This window comes from Symphalangus syndactylus, chromosome 2, assembly GCF_028878055.3.
Source record: "Symphalangus syndactylus isolate Jambi chromosome 2, NHGRI_mSymSyn1-v2.1_pri, whole genome shotgun sequence".
NCBI classification, from domain to species: Eukaryota; Metazoa; Chordata; class Mammalia; order Primates; family Hylobatidae; genus Symphalangus; species Symphalangus syndactylus.
In genome coordinates, this window is record NC_072424.2 from 54,176,401 (window position 1) to 54,197,589 (window position 21,189).

The following is a 21,189-nucleotide window of genomic DNA, read 5'->3' on the forward strand; positions in this document are numbered from 1 at the left end:
TTCTTGTTTGTTGCAGAAGGTTCTATGATACCATTTTGTGGGGTCAGCTTCAATATTATGTGCTTTCAATCTCCTCTAAGTCTCATAAATCCCACAGTCTATGTGGGAAAGAGGTCAGTTTAACCTGGGCTTTGTCCATTGCTGCAGTTCAGCCATGTCTGTACATACTTGTCAAGCTAGTGGAACATACTGGAGACGAGCAGCCTCCATTTATGCATTTCATAGGAGTTTCCATTTGTTTAATAAGGAAGAGGAGAGTATTGAGCTCTTGGTATCTGGATATAGGATTTATTATTTATTTTATTTTTGTTTTTATTTTTATTTTTTGAGACGGAGTTTCACTCTTGTTGCCCAGGCTGGAGTGCAATGGCAGGATCTCAGCTCACCGCAACCTCTGCCTCCCACGTTCAAATGATTCTCTTGCCTCAGCCTCCCAAGAAGCTGGGATTACAGGCACCTGCCACCACACCCAGCTAATTTTTTGTATTTTTAGTAGAGATGGGGTTTCACTATGTTGACCAGGCTGGTCTCAAACTCCTGACCTCAAGTGATCCGCCCACCTCGGCCTCCCAAAGTGCTGAGATTACAGGCATGAGCCACTGTGCCCAGCCTGGATATAGGATTTAAGAAGTGTTGGGGAGCTAAAAAATGGAGAGGACAGGATAGAGACTCTCTTTTTTCTGGGTTTCAAGTCTGTTGAAAAGAGGCTCTAATCCCAAACTGAAGGAAAGAGATACTTACAGCCTCTAAGAGTAAAGGCTGACACTAAGTAGGAAAGGGAAACATTTCTGTTAAGAACAGAAAATTCAAGGAAACTTTGTTGTTGAAACTTCTAGAAATAACACAGGACAGAGGAGGAGGACTAAGTTTTTCCATTATATATATGAGCAACAAGCAGGTTGAACAGTGAAATAAATGCTGTACATATTAATTAAGCCTATACACATAGGCCAATGGAGCTGGAGAAATTAAATTTGGACATCATCTCATGATCATGCAATCTCTTTCTTTTATGTCTTAGAATAAAGCTTTTATATTAAACAGTTTATGAGGTACAAGCAAGGCTACTTGTTCAAGGGCACCCTGGCTCTGAAGTTGGCTACCTGCTTTCTTTGTTACCTTCCTCCTCCCATTTAGACAGACTTCTCTCCTTCTCTGTGCTCCCACAGCAGCTGTTTGCACCTGTCTTAAGTTATAATATTAATGCTTTTATTTTTGTATAACAATTTCATAGGTATGCATCTTAACTCCTAATTTGTGAGCTAGTTCATTCAGAGGAAGAATGCTGTTAATTTTATTATTATTATTATTATTTAAGTTTTAGGGTACATGTGCACAATGTGCAGGTTTGTTACATATGTATCCATGTGCCATGTTGGTGTGCTGCACCCATTAACTCGTCATTTAGCATTAGGTATATCTCCTAATGCTATCCCTTCCCTCTCCCCCCACCCCACAACAGTCCCCGGAGTGTGAAGTTCCCCTTCCTGTGTCCATGTGTTCCATTGTTCAATTCCCACCCATGAGTGAGAACGTGCGGTGTTTGGTTTTTTGTCCTTGCGATAGTTTACTGAGAATGATGGTTTCCAGTTTCATCCATGTCCCTACAAAGGAGATGAACCAACCCAAACGTCTATCGTTGTTGGACGTTTGGGTTGGTTCCAAGTCTTTGCTATTGTGAATAGTGCCGCAATAAACATATGTGTGCATGTGTCTTTATAGCAGCATGATTTATAGTGCTTTGGGTATATACCCAGTAATGGGATGGCTGGGTCAAATAAATCAAAACCACAATGAGATACCATCTCACACCAGTTAGAATGGCGATCATTAAAAAGTCAGGAAACAACAGGTGCTGGAGAGGATGTGGAGAAATAAGAACACTTTTACACCGTTGGTGGGACTGTAAACTAGTTCAACCATTGTGGAAGTCAATGTGGCGATTCCTCAGGGATCCAGAACTAGAATGCTGTTAATTTTTAAAACCCAGAAAAATCTCAATACTTAACCTACGTGACCTTAGGCAGCAACTAACATAGTTGACCCTCTTTCTATTACCATTTCTGTCACTGAAATTCACAAATAGGATTTCCCCTGCAATCGCTTCCTGTTTATTCCCCTTCTCCTTTGCTAGTGCCCTCCTCGTCCTGAATATTTTTGTAGTATACCTTCAGTCTCAACACCTCTGTGCTCCTTCTCCATCTTATGTCTTCCTCTAGTCTAGGAGATCTCATCTAAATACATGCTGATGATTCCCAGGTTCATAGCTCCAGCCTGAACTCTCTCATAACTCCAGAAGAAGACAGCCAAACACACACCTGACAGACATCTTCATGTGAATGTCCAAAATGCATCACAAGCATAAGACATCCAAAAACAACCTTTTGATTTGTTCTTCCCCATATTCCCCCAGAACTTTGCTCTTCCCATACTTCAATTGCTCAGGCACAAAATTTATTAATCCTCCTTGCCTCTTCTTTTTCTGTACACTGAAACTAATCCATCTATACATCTGTATAGTGAGATATATACTGAATTTAAACACTCTTCAATTCCTCACTATCTTCCTAGTCCAAGACACCATGATATCCCTCATAAACTGCTGCAGTGGCTTTTCAAGTCTCTCTGGGTACACTCTTACCTACTCCACATGGTTCTACAAACTCAATAGACAGCATGATCTTTTAAAAACATAAATCAGACCTTGTCACTCTGATAGTCAGGAAACTTATCAGGATTTCCATCTCAAATGGCATAAAGCAGGAATTGCAAGGTCACATCCTACCTCTCTGAAACTCATTTCCTATCACTCCTCTACCCTATTTTCACACTTTGGCCCTTTCCACTGCATGCTAAGATTATTCCTATTTCATGGTGTGCATAGTTATTTTTCTCTCTGTTTAGGACATTTTTCTTCTAGATCATCATATGAACATCTGCATCATTTATTTCTTCAATTAAGTATCACCTTCTCACAGGGACCTTTTTTGACCATGGCCTTTATCTATTTCCTCATGTGCTTTAGTTTTCTCCATAGCACCTAACACCACCTAAGATTATATGTTCTTGTTATATCTGATCTGATTTCCTTTATAGAATGTACACTACCTAAGGACAGGTAACTTTTTTTTATTGTAAACACAGTACTTAAAAAAATTGGAATATAGTAAATGATAATATTTTTGTACCTAAGAACAGAGAACTTTTTTATGTTTTGTATACACAGTACTTAAAAAAATTAGAATATAGTAAATAATAACATTTTTGATGAATGAATGCATAACTGTTTCTCCCCAAATTTCTGTCTTCTTTATTCCCTGCTATGGTAGGTGGTACCACTTTTTATGAAACTGGGAAGAAATATAAGATTCTGTGTGTCTCACTACTCGAATCCAATGAGCCAATAATTTTTAGTGTTTCTCCCTCCTAAATAACTTTTTCTTCCCTTCCTTATGGCACTGTTACAGTGTAATGTTGTTTATGCTTGTGAGTGTATATATATATATATATATATCTGTATTTTAATATTTTATTATCTGTTTTTTTTGTACTTACTTCCTATCTTGTCTTCCTTATCTAAATGTGTAATCCTTCCCCTCCCTCTATTCACCAATCTATTCTTTAAATGAAAAGGTATTTATGTTTTCTATTATATTAGTCTGTTCAAATATCTCTCCTCCTTTAACCTTTCACTGTCTTCTATAGCCCAGAGAGTGAAATCTAAGCAATCAGTTTGCTGTCTTTTCACCCATAACCTTGCCAGGGCCCTCAGCCTTACCTCTGCCCATTGTCCTTTCACTCATGAAGCTTCTATAATATGGTTGAAGGACTTCAGCTTTCCTGGGAGATCCATGGCATGTCCCCCCTCAATGTCTTTTTACTGTGAGTAGCCTGAACCCACTAACTTGCTTCTTCTGGAAAACTCCTTTGCAGTCACAGCTTTGACATTTCCTTCTTCAGAAAACATTTCTTTACTCTCCAGACTGAGTCACTGTCTCTTCAGTGTCATCTCTATGTTTTGTTTTTACTATACATTAAGTTCTGGGGTACATGTGCAGAACGTGCAGTTTTGTTACATAGGTATACATGTGCCATGGTGGTTTGCTGCACCCATCAACCTGTCACCTACGTTAGGTATTTCTCCTAATGCGATCCCTCCTCTAGCCCCCCACCCCCTGACAGGCCCCACTGTGTGATGTTCCCTGCCCTCTGTCCATGTGTTCTCATTGTTCAACCCCCAACTATCACAAGAACAGAAAACCAAACAGCTCCATGTTTTAAATGTGCTTCTATTGTTGCATTCTGTATTTAGTATTCCATTGCATTAGCTCACATATTTGACTCCCCTACTAACCTGGTAACTCCTTAAAGAAGGGCACGGTGTTTATTCATCTCTTAATACTTTAAATGAAGATACAGAACAGACTTGGCACATAGAAGGCTTATGAATACATGAATATTTGCCAAACTGAATTAAAATACACTTCTATAAACTATGTTATATATAGGCTAGTCGCTTTTCAATAAACCAACGTTTTCATAAGTTTATTTTAAATTTTACTTAACTCCTTTATCCTCTGATTTGAAAAATAATTTTGTCACTGAGGAGAGGATAGCAGGAAGATATTCTTTAATTTTAAAACTCATCTGGTAATAAATTCCTTCAAATGAGAAATTTGAACAATAGGAGTGTCACAATAAAAAAGTATAAGTGGGAGGAATCAAAGCATGACAAGAATAGAAAATGCCCACAGCTATATTCATTGGTAACTAGTTAGAATCAGTCAAACTGAAATACTTTAACATGATTTACTAATATAGCAAAAGTATTATTATATGGTTTTAGTTTCCCTACTTAAGATCTACTGTCCAACAAAGGTAAAACCGCACATGACTCAAGAAAAATAAAAATCTGAGGAGAGGACTTAATGAAGGGGATGAGATGATGTCTTGTCTCTCTTTGTCTCTATATAGCCAAAGAAAAAAGCATTTGGTGAGGTGGTTAAATCCCTAGACCAGAAGCTGGAAGCCTTCAGTTCAAGGTCAGTGATTTAGATCCTTAAATAGGAGCTTCCAGGCCTAACCATTAAGTACTCTGAACCTCCACTCTCTCTTCTGTAAGATGGAAAAATGACTCTGGACTTCCCTACTTTCCAAAGATGCTGCTACTAGGATTAAGTGCCCTGTCCTCCACCTGGGCCAGATGGCGGACAGGTTTCAAGGTGTGCTAGCATCTCTCTCTCTCTACCTTCTTCAAGTACAACCTTGTTTTTTTTTTTTTTTTTTTGGCTTCAAATGCCTTATCCTGTCTCCATTCTTTACCTGCTGAGACTCAAATAAAACAAACTCCAAAAAAGCTTTCTCTTACTGTTCTAGACAGAATTAAATATTTCTGCATGTGGTTTGTTGTCCACAGCTCATTTGTTTGTCTCCTCTCACTGGGCAGCGAACTGCTAGGCGGCAGGAGTCGTGTTCTCCTCTTCTCTGAACCAGAAGCTACTATCAGCATGATTGACCCACACAAGGTACTTAAAGCATGGGTGCAGAATAAATGAATACAGGGATGAAAAATAGAAGGAATTTTCATCATGGCTCCTTCAGTTCCGTGTCATGGCTTACTTTTGCTGCTAGCCATGCCTTGTGATAAGGAAATGTAGACATTTTAACCATAGAATGCCCCCTCCCACCACCACTAATCCCTAGGAAATTAGGAAAACAAATATACTTTATGTCTCTGGAAGCATTTCCAAATAGCTTTACCATGACCTCTGAGATTCTTTCCCTTTCATTTTGCAAAGAAGGATATACAACACAGAGACAAGTATACATGAGTCTTAGTCTTTTTCCCCTACACTGACATTTTCCCCCACAAAGGCTACCTATCAATAGGCGCCTAAGAAGTTTCAACCTATGGTCTGCCAAACTCATTCTATTTTATTTCATTTCCAGAAAGAATTATGCCTAAGTTGTTACAGTTCCCGGACGGATTGCACCAGAAGTTTTAGAAGCAAACATTGCATTGTACAGACTTCGGAACTTGGGTCATAATTTCAGCACTGTCACCAAGACAACAGAGACCTAGGCAGTGAACCTCAAAGATGGGCAAACATATTCCTAGAAGATCTGTATTCAGAAAGTGCTTTAACTGAAGTTCTGAGACAAAATAGTAAATTGTCAGAAATCACTTCGAAAGACTGGTGGCAGAATGACTATAGAGACTCTGGCATAAAATGTGAATATCTCAAAAGAACGACAAAGATAATGAGGACACTTGTAACCCTAGAATAGTCAGAAAGAATGGAGAAATAGTTAGGCAGAAGAGGGTTTAGACATATATTAATACAAGGCTTCAAAATAGAACCACTGGAGAAAAAATGACATTTAGGCAGATTCTAGTCAGTACAGTATAAAGAAAAATACGTTGATAAAGTGGTAAAACACAGAATGGAATACTTTGGACCAATATAGAGCTCTATCTAGGGTGCCAGGTGGTTTATGGATAAATATTATTTTCATATAATTCAATACATTTCTGTGATATATTAATTTCTTTATTACAGGCAAAGGGTGAAATTCAAAAACCAAGTTGCAGAGAAATATTTGAACTAAAATATACTTGGTTCTAAAGCTTTTTTTGTTCTTTCACATCAATGATTCTTAAGCACAGGGTTATCATTTATTTCGCAGCAAAATAGAAAAGATTCACAAAGATGGAACCTGAAATTTTACGAGTCTAAGATTCCATGAATTTATATACAAAATCATTAAGACACAGTAAGTATGAAGTCTGCAAGCCAGTCTAGCTCATAGACAGATTTTAAAAAACTTTTTAAAATGAAACAAATGCTGTCCTAGGGAAATAATTATTAAGAATTTGTGGCCTTTGTTCAAAACCTGACAAAAGTACAAACTTTCTCCTCAGGATGCTTTGCATTTTAAATTCAAGGTGTTCATGGACCCCTTCAATCCCATTCATGAACATTCTGTGTTTACTTCTTACTTAGCTTAACCTTTTTTCAAGGACATCTGACAATTTCTGCTTTTAGAGTCCCCATAAATATTCAACTTTTAAAAATTAAAACTTGACTGAGGGAAAATTCTGATGTTTTGATTTGAGGAAAAACATTGATTTGACCTCCAGCAGCTAACAGCACCTTAAGATTTGCATTTTTATCACTGTACACTTGCATCTGATTATGTTAAGGAGAAATCTGCAATTGTTCCTGTGTTTTTCATAGTAACCTTTAGCTTCCTGAATGTCTAATCAATCTTTATTTAAAAGGAAAATATCACTTTTGTCTGAGATTTCTGTGCTTTTCTATAATACATATTTTCTTTTATTTCAAGATGCAGTTTTTCTTTGGAATAATTTCATTTACCTATAGTTTATCAAAGATAACTTTAATTTTCTATTTTTTTCTTCTTTTTTTTTTGGAAATGCCAGACACTAATTACAAGACTGAAGATTTGTGATTATTAAAGTGGTAAGTTTCCAGCAACATATACACTAAAGGCCAGCACATAGCTAATATCACTGACCACACTGACTGCTGGGGACATGGATTCCTAAATGCTATGTATGTGCTCACTTTCACTTTAATGTAAGTTTTAATTAAAAGCCTCATTACTTGGGCTCACCTGTGTATCTATGGCATTAGTCTATATTTTAGATAATCTCAAAATTGGCAAAAACAATTATGGTTAAAAATAATAGTATTTATAAAAATTTATATAGAACTTCTCCAGTAAATTCATCAAAAATACTCTGATTTATCTATGTAGATTGCAGGAGGAAATAGAATGTTTTGCCATCTTAGGACTCCACGTTTGCCTGGTACTGAAACTTTTAAACTGACCACAGTTAATAGTCATATACAGGACAAGATCAAACTGGATATAAGTGACATAAGTCCAATACTTCAGAAATCCGTTCTGCATACCAATCCCTCAGAAAAGATTAATTTCCAAACCCTGATTCTGTCTATTATACTGTAACTCTAATTTCCTTTGAAACTACAAAGGGAATAAAGTGACTAAAATAGACTACCAGATTGTAAAGGTGGTAATTGTCATATCTTGGGTAAATTACTTAATTTATTTATATGTAAAGTGGGAATAACAATAATACTTCAAAGGATTGTTGTGAATATTAAATAGGTAGGCATATAAAGTGGCATATAATATAAGCTCAATATGTTACAGTTATTACCACAGCATAAATTTCTTCCCCCAGTTTCATCTCAGATCACAGAAGAGCAAAATGAATTGGCTTGCATTTCAAATTGATTCCAGAGCTTTAATAATTCTTATATTTTATCTATCTGCATTTAGAGACTAGTATGAATTATGTATATATGCACATATGTAAAGTGTGTATTTTATATATATATTCAAAATATTAGGAAGGGCTTAACATCACATGACTCTCCCTATAAAGGATTATATTTGGATTTACATAATTGCTCTGGCTATAGCTTTGTATCATTTCCACATTTTAAGGGATACATAAAATATGCTAATATACATAAGCAATTTATTTACTATGAGCTCCAATGTTGATTTGGTTATATTATAGACAGTATGAAAGCACATATTTGAACTGAAATACTGCTTCACACATACAAGTCCCAAATTGCACAGGAAATTTTTAACATTTAGAGTTCTAATGAGACAGCTTTACATGCATCTTGAGAAAGCAGCAGTGGAAAGTCTCCTTTTGTCACAGACGTAAGGATAATAAATAATACATTAAATATATACAGTTTGCAGATTTAATACATAAAATGTTTCAATGATGACTGAGTTCGTAACTCATATAATCTGTAAATGGGGTGATAATTTTATCCAATTAAACATTTTAAATATAGGCTGGGCATGGTGGCTTATGCCTGTAATCCCAGTATTTTGGGAGGAGCGGGCAGCCGGATCATATGAGGTCAGGAGTTTGAGACCAATCTGGCCAACAGGGGAAAACCCCGTCTCTACCAAAAATAAAAAAATTAGCCGAACATGGTGGCGCGTGTCTGTAGTTCCAGCTACTTGAGAGGCTGAAGCGGGAGAATCACTTAAACCCAGGAGGCAGAGGTTGCAGTGAACTGACATCGTGCCACTGCACTCTACCCTAGGTGGCAAAGTGAGACTCGTCTTAAAAAATAATAATAATAATAATAAACAGATAAATTATAGAATATAACTTTGAAGAAAATTATAAATGTCATAATAACAAATTCATCCACTAAGACAAAATGATTCCCACTGGAAAGGATACAAAGAGATGATCTATAGATATAAATAATATGTGTAATACACATACACACATGCACACACATGAAGAATACAAAAGATGTAGAATAGCATTACTTGGTAAAGCATTGAGTATATGGACAAAATGTGTGATCTATTGGTTTGTTAAGTTAAAGTAACAAGCAGAATATTTTAAAGATCAAAATCTAGATATGAACTTACAAAGGTGGAATTAATATGCCAGCATAACCCTGAAATGCATGAACAGTTTACGGGACATGTTGTGCACGAACTTGTGCTGTTTCAGTCTACTTAGTTACAATTATGTGCCTGCAATGTCTTGCCCTAGGTTTATCAGGATCCCAAACTGAATCAAAAAACTAAACATTTTAATTCCCTGACATAAAGAAAATGAAAAAAAAAAGTACCAGAAATAATTCTGAATGCTTGATGACAGGAAGTGCAGAAAAAACAAACAAACAGTTAAATGAAGTAGCTATCAAAAATGGCCAGAAATATGCTTCCTGAAGTTAAACAACTGTGTATGACCAGGGCTTAGCTTTGCTGAGATTGTAGATCATGTAAATATTACACAGTGTCCATGGAGTAATCCCGGACATTTGCTCCAGTATCTGAAGTATAGGGTTGGGGACATCGGCGGGAAGGCTGTTTACTGTTGATAAAAAATAAGTATCACCACGGTATCCTTGTTTCTGCCCAACAGAGACAAAATTACAATTGAGACTCCGTATATTAAAACAACTGGTTTTTACAAATAGGATTGAAAATGCCACATCTCTTGACAGTGAAAGGAAATGCTGATAGTGCAGAGTAAATGGATTGTAGATTGAAGGAGGAAATATGTTCCTGAAGTGTGTTCCCAGACAACACAAATACCAACATGAAGGAATTCAGCTCAGAGACAGGGAAGGCTGCAGAGCCATAGGGCCACAATCACTTGTAAGAGAAGGAAAACCGAGGCCTTACTCAGAATTTAAAGGCCTCTTAAGCAGGAAACTAAGTGCCTACTGTTATTTAGCAATAATGGCCCTGAAACAAGGCCAAGCATTAATGCTCACAGGACAGGAGCAATGCTAAACACTTGTGAGAATCTTTAACCAGATGACTCTTCTACTGTTCGGTTTGACTTTTCTACTTTTAGGTTAGTGTCATGCTAGTTCCTCAGCGAGGAAGACACAAGTGGATTCCTGACCATTAAAGATGTCTATACCTAGACTTCTTTATGAATTGCAGAATTCATCAGTCATTCTCACAAATACAGTTAGCTTTCGAAATTTGTGAGTAAAACAATCTTTAGAGAAACCTGGTGTAGGAGCACTGTATTTTAACTGTTCTAGTCAAGATTCTAAAACATAGAGATGGTAAAAAGAGGAAAGCAATCTCCATCTTTTTACCAATTTTTTTCTTCACAAAGATTATTTCTCTGGATAAACTACAAGTTATACTGACACTGCCCTGGCTGACCACTTGTTCAATCCTGCATTAACCTTCATAGACTTTGGACTCTGATTTCATCCCTAGAACTTGTCTTTTCATGCTTGCCAAGCTATAACTTAGATTTGCCTACAACCATTATTATAATATTTTTGGCTTGGTCAAAATGTTCTATATTGTCACATTGAACTGATTTTTTTTTTTTTTTTTTTTTTTGAGACGGAGTCTCGCTCTGTCACCCAGGCTGGAGTGCAGTGGCGCAGTCTCGGCTCACTGCAAGCTCCGCCTCCCATGTTCACGCCATTCTTCTGCCTCAGCCTCCCAAGTAGCTGGGACTACAGGTGCCCCCCCACCACGCCCGGCTAATTTTTTTTTTGTATTTTTAGTAGAGACAGGGTTTCACTGTGTTAGCCAGGATGGTCTCGATCTCCTGACCTCGTGATCCGCCCGCCTTGGCCTCCCAAACTGCTGGGATTACAGGCGTGAGCCACCGCACCCGGCCGAACTGATTTTTAATTTACTTGATTTAAACATAATATAATTTCAAATACATAATTTGAATAATACCTTTACCTTGCTCATCAACATCTCTTGTGGATTATATTTTAATTTATCTTCAAGAAAATCTTTTTAGCGGGTGAAGATGTGGTCACACTTTTACACATATGGCCAATGAGTCACAGTTTCCCCCTTTAAAGTCAGCAAACCATTCAAAGTTAAAATTACACAGTTAGAAGTGAAGTTCTAGTTTGCCAATTAAGAGAATCTGCAGTGTCTCTGCAATAACTAGCACCAAATTTTTCTTTCCCAGGAGGAAACTGAATTTTCCTAAACAGTCAAGTTCCACAGAAACAACAAGAAAAAGAGCCAAAAAAAAAGAATAAAAGAAACCTTCCACTAATTTTCTTCACACTTCTATGATGCATATAGTTATTATATTATGTAGCATATACCTATATTGTATGAACACACACTTCTATACTTGTTTTAAAAGCAACATTTTCTAATATTCACTTTCATGGTCATGAATCACTCTGTAATTATGTGCATATGGGGACAGGTGTGAGAGGACATAAATGAATATTACCTTTAGAATGATTATACTGATAATTCTAACATTTTTTTGTGAATAAAACCCTACTGGTAAGTTAGAGGAAGATATTGCTGAGGAAACTCAGAAGGTAAAGACATAAGTTGTTTTAAGGATAATTGTCACTTAAGTATGAAATTTGTCACTTAAAGATACACGACTTTTTTTTTTTTTTTTAAGAGATGTGGTCTCACTGTGTTGCCCAGGATGATCTCAAACTCCCAGCCTCAAGCAATCCTCTCAGTCTCCCAAGTAGCTGAAATTACAGGCACGGTGGCAGTATAAGATATTTTTTAAATCAGTCATAAATCGATTCTGATATAAGCTCATTAATTCTAAATAATTATTTTGCAAAATAAATAGCGATGATGAAGCTCTAGGAGATTCAGAGGTTCTTTCATCCCTTTCTCATATGGTTATTATCCATAATTAAATTCAGCCATTACTTGTTTTTATTCACCTAAATTGCTTTAATCACAATATTTGGTAGTAATCTAGAGAATTTTGACATTCAAATAAATAAAATTGACACTACTAAACTCTATGAAGGAAAAGAAAACAAGGCAAGGAAATGTACTACTTTAGTATCAAGAATTCTTTCTACTTTGCTGATATAAAGCTACCTCCATTTTAACACAGATGAGATATAACTCAAATGAGTGCCTACAAGAAAGTAAAATCAAAGAAGGCAGGAAAATAATTTTTCATCCATTTGTGAGCAGACCAGAAATGCATTTCTACCTTTAAAGCACCTTGCAACATAATGGAAACAAGGTGAAGCTAAGTTTAAAGCTCATATACAAATATTCAATAGCTTTTTATTCACTGAGGAAATTTATACACTTGACAGTTGAAATTTTTGAGATGCAGACAATTGCTAGTGAAAAAAATTATATCCATGAGAAAGTTTATACTGGGAAGTAATAAAAGAGTAGGTAGATATACAAGGAAAATATAACACCATATAGAAAATTTGAATAGGAATTATATAGCAGTTTAATTTCTTTAAATAAAAGTATATGATAATCATGACAAAATAATGAGAGATAATTTGTCTCAGATCAAGGTGATATGTGAGCATAGACAAAAGTAACACTGGTATCGCTTCTCAGCCTTTTGGCTAAGATCAAGTGTAAAAGTAACAGTGGTTTGAACAAGAGGCCCACTTGAGGTCTTGGCTCTGCCATTTAATAGACTTACGGCAACAGTTTCACCTTTCTACTGCTCTCTTTTCTCATATTCAAATTGTAGCAAAAACAGCTATGCTACGAAATTCATAGGGTTATTTGAGTATCATTTGTGAAAATATATGTGAAAGTTTTATAATAAAGTGTATAATTGTAGAATTACATTTATTCAGATATTATTGTCTTAACTTTGAGCCAAATGAATAAAGGGCTCCAATCAAGCATTTATAGAAAAATCTTCCTCTCAAATATCTCCAGTCTCTTATTAAGAACACTGATTTGCAGTGACTGAGAAGTTAAAGAACAGTAAGTGTTCAGATGCAGCTAATGGTACATCTACTACACGAAGGTAACATTTAAACTCCCATCCATTTTTTCAGGGCATCCTTCTGACATTCATCCAGTTCCCTAAACAATGATCATGCACTCTACAAACATGTCATAATAGTGACCTAATTCTGCAGGTTGAGTATTATTTCAAAAACAAAACTGATTAGGACTCTCCATAGCACACCATCATCAACAGCTTCCCATTTTCTTGAGTGTGAATTATTTATATCTCCTGACTATGATGTGCCTTCTGATTGTCTTCCTAGGCTTTTCTCTTATCAAAATTCCACCTCCCATACTATCCCTCCAACAGATCTGAATTACCTTCAGCTAGATAGCCACGCTTCCCAAGCTCTTAGAAAATAACATACAGTGTTGATACTGATATTCTGCACTTATGCCCCTGTCTTTTTGTTTACCTAGAGAGACTCTCATATTTCAAGTTCAACTTGAGTGTAGTGCTGTCTCTTCTGTAGTTTCCCCTTTCCCTGGAAGGAATTGGCTACTGCAGTATGCCCTAGACATATAATTAATTCTAAAACTTACATATATATATATATATTTAGGGAGGCAATATAGGGCAGTGTTAGGAGCATGGTTTTAGAGACAGATGGTCTATAGCAGAACCTTGGCTGTTCAACCTTGTCACTGTGGGCACTATACTTAAGTTGTAAAAGTCTCAATTTTATCATCTGTAAAATACGAGTAACAAACTGGACTCAGAGGGTTAAATAATAAACTATATTTAAACAATGTATTACAGTTCCTGGCATATAGTTATTACTCATAAATATTAGCTGGTAGTAAATCTAAGCATTAGCAGCAGTAATAATGGCAGTGGTTGTAGTTTACATGATGGTCACCTCTTTAAAAATGACAATTTTTCCACAGCAGAGTTAATGTTCATTTCATCTCATTTCATCTGTTATCACATGGTATGTCTATAAAAATGAGTATACCTACTCATCTGACAAAGGGCTAATATTCAGAATCTACAATGAACTCCAATAAATTTACAAGAAAAAAACAACCACATCAAAAAGTGGGCAAAGGATATGAACAGACACTTCTCAAAAGAAGACATTTATGCAGCCAAAAAACACATGAAAAAATGCTCATCATCACTGGCCATCAGAGAAATGCAAATCAAAACCACAATGAGATACCATCTCACACCAGTTAGAATGGCCATCATTAAAAAGTCAGGAAACAACAGGTGCTGGAGAGGATGTGGAGAAATAGGAACACTTCTACACTGTTGGTGGGACTGTAAACTAGTTCAACCATTGTGGAAGTCAGTGTGGCGATTCCTCAGGGATCTAGAACTAGAAATACCATTTGACCCAGCCATCCCATTACTGGGTATATACCCAAAGGACTATAAATCATGCTGCTATAAAGACACATGCACACCTATGTTTATTGCGGCACTATTCACAATAGCAAAGACTTGGAACCAACCCAAATGTCCAACAATGATAGACTGGATTAAGAAAATGTGGCACATATACACCATGGAATACTATGCAGCCATAAAAAAGGATGAGTTCATGTCCTTTGTAAGGACATGGATGAAGCTGGAAACCATCATTCTCAGCAAACTATCGCAAGGATAAAAAACCAAACACCACATGTTCTCACTCATAGGTGGGAATTGAACAAAGAGAACACATGGACACAGGAAGGGGAACATCACACACCAGGGACTGTTGTAGGGTGGGGGTAGGGGGGAGGGATAGGATTAGGAGATATACCTAATGTAAATGACGAGTTAATGGGTGCAGCACACCAACATGGCACATGTATACATATGTAACAAACCTGCACGTTGTGGACATGTACCCTAAAACTTAAAGTGTAATAATAATAAAATAAAAAAATGAGTATACCTGGCACAACATGATTGGCACATTTGAACTCAGGTTTATTACCTACACTTCCCTTCTTTCGCTTGTAATACCCTATGGTGGTACAGTGAAGCGATGTTTTCTTGGCTCCCTGGCTTTTAGGCTTCCAGCTAGATTGGGTGAGTGGGCGGTGCTGGTCTAACAAGGTACCTCAGCTTCTTGGGATCCAGGAGCCCCACTTTTCTCTTTGTCCCTCCAGCTCTAAGCAGGTAGGCAGCTTCTGTTGGTGGTTAACCTTAAGTTTGCCTCACCCTCCCTTGCCTGTTTTTTGAGCTATTTTATCTAATTGTAATCATCATATTAAATTATCCATATTAAATTTCCTCTATTGATTTATCTGATATGAATATATCTTCCCAGCTGAATCCAGTTTTTTAAATGAATGAATGAGACCTTTACTCTTAGGAGCCCACAAAGCTTAAGTAGGGACAAAATTATTAGCTTTCTCTATTTCAAAGGGTTGTGTAAGATCAAGGAACATCCTGCAGATAAAAGCATTTTGAAACTATAAATTATTACACAAATATTTTTTTGTTCTTCATATTTTTAATTGTGAAGGAACAAGTTAGCTTCACTGGTCTAAAGTAGCAATGTACTAAAAGATAACAAGGTCTTCCAATGACACCATGCCTGTAATTTACATGGCAGATTAAAGGGAAACACAAAGTCCAAGAGAAAACTGCGTATGGCATAGCAGAAATTTTATGACCTCATAAGTCAGAAGATCCAGATAGAAATGGTGAAAATTATGATTTCACTGAAGACAAGAAACCATTTGGAAGACAGCCAACCTAGACTTTGCTTCAAGTCTTAATTTTTCAGATGAGCAATCACATTAAACTCCACACAAATTCATGCAATTTGCAGGTTATATTATCAACTTACTTGAGAATAACACAAAACAAAATGAAACATAAAAGCTTTGCTTAAGACATCCAATTTTCAAGTAATTTTTTTAGTTCTGAGTTGAGATATAAAGCAGCTATCTGAAACACAATAATTAATCAAGACAGTGATTAAGACATTTTAAATAACATTTTTTAAGAAGCTACATAATTGTGAAATCCAAATAAAGTCTGTAGTTAATAGATGTGTACCACTGTCAATTTCCTTGTTTTGATAATGTACTCTGGTTATGTAAGGTTAGTTACCATTGCGGGAAACTGGGTGAAGAATACAAGGGAACTCTGTACTATTTTTACAACTTCTGGATAATCTAAAATTATTTCAAAATAAAAAGTTAAAGAAACCCTTGTGCTTAGCACACCAGAAATAATCTATTAAGAAGCTGAAGTACAAAATTTATAGCCTCGTAAGGACTGTCTACATGAAACTGAAAATGGAGTTCTTACATTGCTACATAAATAAGGTGCTCATCCATTTCTTAATCACTCCACAAACATGTACTCTCAAGCGGTATACATTGGATTGATTGTAATATTTTCCTCCTGACTTCCTTTGGGAGATGCTCTATCTTCTTTTCTAATCCTTTCCTCATTTGGCCATGAGTTTCAAATAACCTAAACTCTTCTGCTTGAAGGTTTAGTCATCTCTGATGAACGTACAACACAACTACTTACCAAATCCTCCATAGATCAGTTTTCAAAATAACAAACAACGTACCTATGAATTAACCATGAGGCCCTGGCCCCGTCCATTATATCTCCTCTTGGGTTACATTTATAGCTTGTCTGAGGCTAGACAAAGAAGAAAATATTGGGACAAATAGCAGTTTCATTCTCAGTGATGCAGCTTTTAGGGAATGAACTTCTAAATATATTAAAGGAGATTCCACTCGGAGTCTGAATATCCCTGCAGTTACTCAGGATGATTTCTTATTCTAAGATCTAACAGTGAAAAGGGGCTATGCAATATAAAACAACCAGTTTTCACTTTCTTTAGATGGGAACAAATATATGTATACTTTTCTCTGATTAAATGGAATTATTCAAGCTGAAAGTCATTATTTTCAAAGAAAAAAACACTGTTGGGGAAACTTCTCTGTAGGATAAAAAAAATGTGTTTCTTCTGTGGTTTTATTTCTTGCTGAAACATTCTTCCTATCACCCAAGAATAGCTAGAATAAGAAGTAGGGAAATAAAGAAGTCAGTACACTCTCTTTCTCTCTCATTTCCTCCATTGTATGTAAAACATTGTCAGGAGCACATCATCTGTAGCATGAATAAATGCTGTGTGACTCTGAGAAAATTCTTAGCCTCTCTCTAAGCCTCAGATTTAAAAAATAACAACTTATGTTTAATGTCTGTGATTAGCCTAGATTAATTTGGCACAGTGTTTGGCATATGAAAAGCTCCATTCTTTCTGAAAGCTAGAAGTCAGAGGCAGACATACTATTAACATCTGCCTTCTTTCCACTGAGGATTGATACTAATTTTTTGTCCAAGATCAGATATGCCAAACGTTGTTAAATCCTCCCTGCAGTAGTGGTTTATGGTATGTCAGTGTAAATCTTCTGCAATGGTTGCATAATCTCTGTCTGTAATAGGGTTTCCAGATCTTCAGTGACCCCATGTTGCCCAGGCAGCATCATAGGAAAACTGTGTGCTTCTCTTCAGGACTCTAGGGAAGGGGCATATTTGTGGGGAGAATGAGGGGGGAAAAAACTCTGCTACATCTACTATAGCTTTCTAAGGCCACTTTGTTTTAATTGTGATTTTATTTACCTTCTCTGTTACACACACACACACACACGCACACACACACACATACATATATACCACACACATATAATATATACATATATACAATACAAAATGTCTGGAGACTTAATGTTGCCCAGGCAGCCTCATATGGGCAGTATCACGACCCTGTTATGTATATATGTGTGAGTGTGTGTGTGTGTGTATACACACACACGTAATATGTACGTGTATATAAAAATCATTGTAATAAAGTGAGTGATCTCTTCTTTAGCTGAGAGTAGGTGATTTCTTCTTGCCAAATCCTCACCCACTAAAATTGCTGCAGCTCCCAGTGACTGTTTGCTGCATTACCATTGGCTTATTTTTTCACGGTTGGTTCATCTTCATTTGTGACCAGAAACAGGGTTCCCATTTGCTACACTGATCCTTGGAAGCCTAACTGAGAAACAATGATCATACTGTTTGGGTTAAGTCCAAACCAGAAGTGCCTTCTGTGCTCCACCAGATGGCAATCCTGCATCAGAATGGGGGAAAATGGGGACTGGAGAGAGGTAGTATTTTGGATATATAAGTATATAGTTCTGGTATTTTCTGCAGTGGGAAAAACTGACAAACGTGCAGGTTGGCTCAGTAAGAAATGTAGTGTAGGTGCTTTGTAAAAACTCATCACAAGTGCTCTGCAAAGTTCAGAAAAAAGCAAGCAATTGGAACTGCCTTAATTAAAATTATGTCGATGACTAACAAGTCTGTGCTACATGACACTGGAAGAGTTGAAAACATATCTACAAAACATAGAATGTGTTGAAGTTTGTGGTTATAGTCACTATCTGCATTTGTTTAGTATTCTAAATATACCTCTGTTTCACAGCGAGGAATTGTGTCAACTTTTGCATTTGGAAAGTGGGCATGACAATACATTGCTGGTAGAATTAAGAGATAATGTGTACATGTACGTGACCAAGCTATAAAGGATTGATATAAAGGGATTTTAAAGATCTAGTTTTTCCAACAACATAAGGTATATGAGGCTTTTCCACCTGTCACTTATAGCAGCCTTCACCACATACTAGACTAGATAACCTTACCCATTCCCTGGAGAAATCCAGTCCAGAATCTCTAACACATTGCTCATGCCTGTAGTCTGGCTCTGCTCCAAGACAATGTCATTTGCTGGCAGAAAGTGATGCTAATGAAATAGCATCTACTTCAGGATGCCTGATGTGATGTCTGTGACTGGCTAAAAGGCCAGTTCCATAGACAAGAATAAGTAGAGTCAACATTTGTAGTCTTTTACCTGCTGAAACTTAAGGCTACATTGGCATCAACAGGCTTTGTTGGTTCATTGCTTAAAGGATGTGCTAGCTTACTAGATCAGGATGGTTTTGCTTTCCTTGCTTAGTCAGATTGCATTTTCCAGCATGTTTCAAACATCAGCTAAAACAAAACTTGGCATCAGCTATCAAATTAGTATTTTTGTAGCAGACCCTGTGTACATGTCTATGCATGAATTCTCTGGAACTTCATCTCTTCTCAGTTGGGAGTCAGCTTAAAACACCTTTGAGAGATAATTTAAAATATTTTCCACACATATATATTAGGATATCTACTCATGTTTAGCAGTATTTTGTTTTTTTAGATCCCACAGAGATCAATTGATTGCTTCCTAATCCCTTGGTCCCATTAGCAATTTTTTTAGTACTAAAGAAGGGCATATTTATTTTAGCCATTCACTATAACTTTCTATATAACTTTCTATGTGTCCAAAGATATTTTTCCCTTACACCTGTGCCTTTTATCCCTGATCATTGTGGTTATCACTGGTCATTAATACAGGTTTTTACTTTGGCTCTCTAATACAAATTTATCTTGCATAACTGAAGTATAGAGATATTCACAGAAGGAAAAATAATTTGCAAAAAATATATATTTCTACATTCCTAGCAGAATTTTGGGTCAGGCATCTTTTTCTATTTAGGATATGTAACCAAAATGTTGACGTCTGAAGATAATTGCTAATTGCATCATAGTGCAAGTGAACCAAGGTCAATTAATTTAACATGATGCTTGTTGGCAATGGTAAAAGGTTGTATCACTGTGCTTTCAGAGATAAGAACACACACTTACATGCTATTACAGTGCATGGTTCCATATTCCTTGCACACAGGGGAAGGCATAAAGATGCAGCTTATCAAACTCTTCAAATTATGAAAGTTGGATTGTATTATACCACAGACGCAAATCTTGCACATTGTATATTAAATCAGTTTTTTAAAAGGGTTGTTTTACAATATTTTCTATAGTCAAGCAGCTAAATGGGTCATAGTATAATAATTTATACATTTTTCCTAACCCAAAGACCACGTAAAAATTTGACCTAATTAAAGATCTGCAAAGAGCTTTTAGATTATTCTACTAAGGTGAATTTTGCTTAGTTATGAAATGAGGTTTAAGGATTCCTTTTTGATTATTTCATGTAAAAATCTTCAAGAAAATTAAAGAAGATTAATAGCTTTAGAAACAAAGGTGACACAGACTATAGCTTTTCATTGTGAATACCCACTATAATCTGCAATATCATTTTTCTTAGATTTGTTTACTTTCCATTATTCATAATTGCTTCTTTTAATTGGACCATGCTAACTCCGTTTAGACTCCCTCTGAGAGTGATGTTGGCAGAAATGATTGGCAGTTCTTTCTCCCACACGGTTCCATCCTGAAATTGCAAATGTCAGTTAGCAGGCTTCTCTCACCAATGTTTAAGAGTGGGAGTCTGCATTTAGCAGAAAGTAGTCTGGGTGCACATATTTCTGAATAAATACATGTGAAATTATGCATTCAAATTACAGAATAAAAGGACTGAAGGAAAACCAGAGGGGTCATACCCCATTCATGCCACAGACTTCAGGTTCCCAGTCTATTCCTCAGCCACAAGGCATATGAAACTTTATTCTATTTCTGAGAATCATCAAATGTAACCCCACCTCAGTTGTCTATGTCTATGTCTGAATTAAATTTGCAAGCATTTCTTTTAATATCATGACTTTTTGAACTAAGGCTCTTATTAGAGTCTCTGACCAGAAATCAAGTGGCAATTCTCAGTCCCTTACCTCATTAATTTTCATACCTAGCTAAAAATTGAGTGCTATTAAGCAGTGAAATGGCCAATATATTAGGGAATTAGGATAAGCAGAAGCTGTTGCAGAAACAGAGTCTATGTTTGTCACAGTCTCTGGATCGTGACAGAATATTCATTCTATGCACTAAAAGCACGTAAGGAAAATTCTCAGTCACCTTAATGGATGCTGAAATGACAC

The 21,189-nt window shown here is 36.4% G+C and overlaps 1 protein-coding gene across 3 annotated transcripts in view; it reads right to left on the reverse strand.

The window, feature by feature from the left end:
- Positions 1–21,189, reverse strand: part of ADGRB3 (adhesion G protein-coupled receptor B3) — a 758,270-nt gene that overhangs the window by 599,990 nt on the left and 137,091 nt on the right. The window lies entirely within an intron of this gene.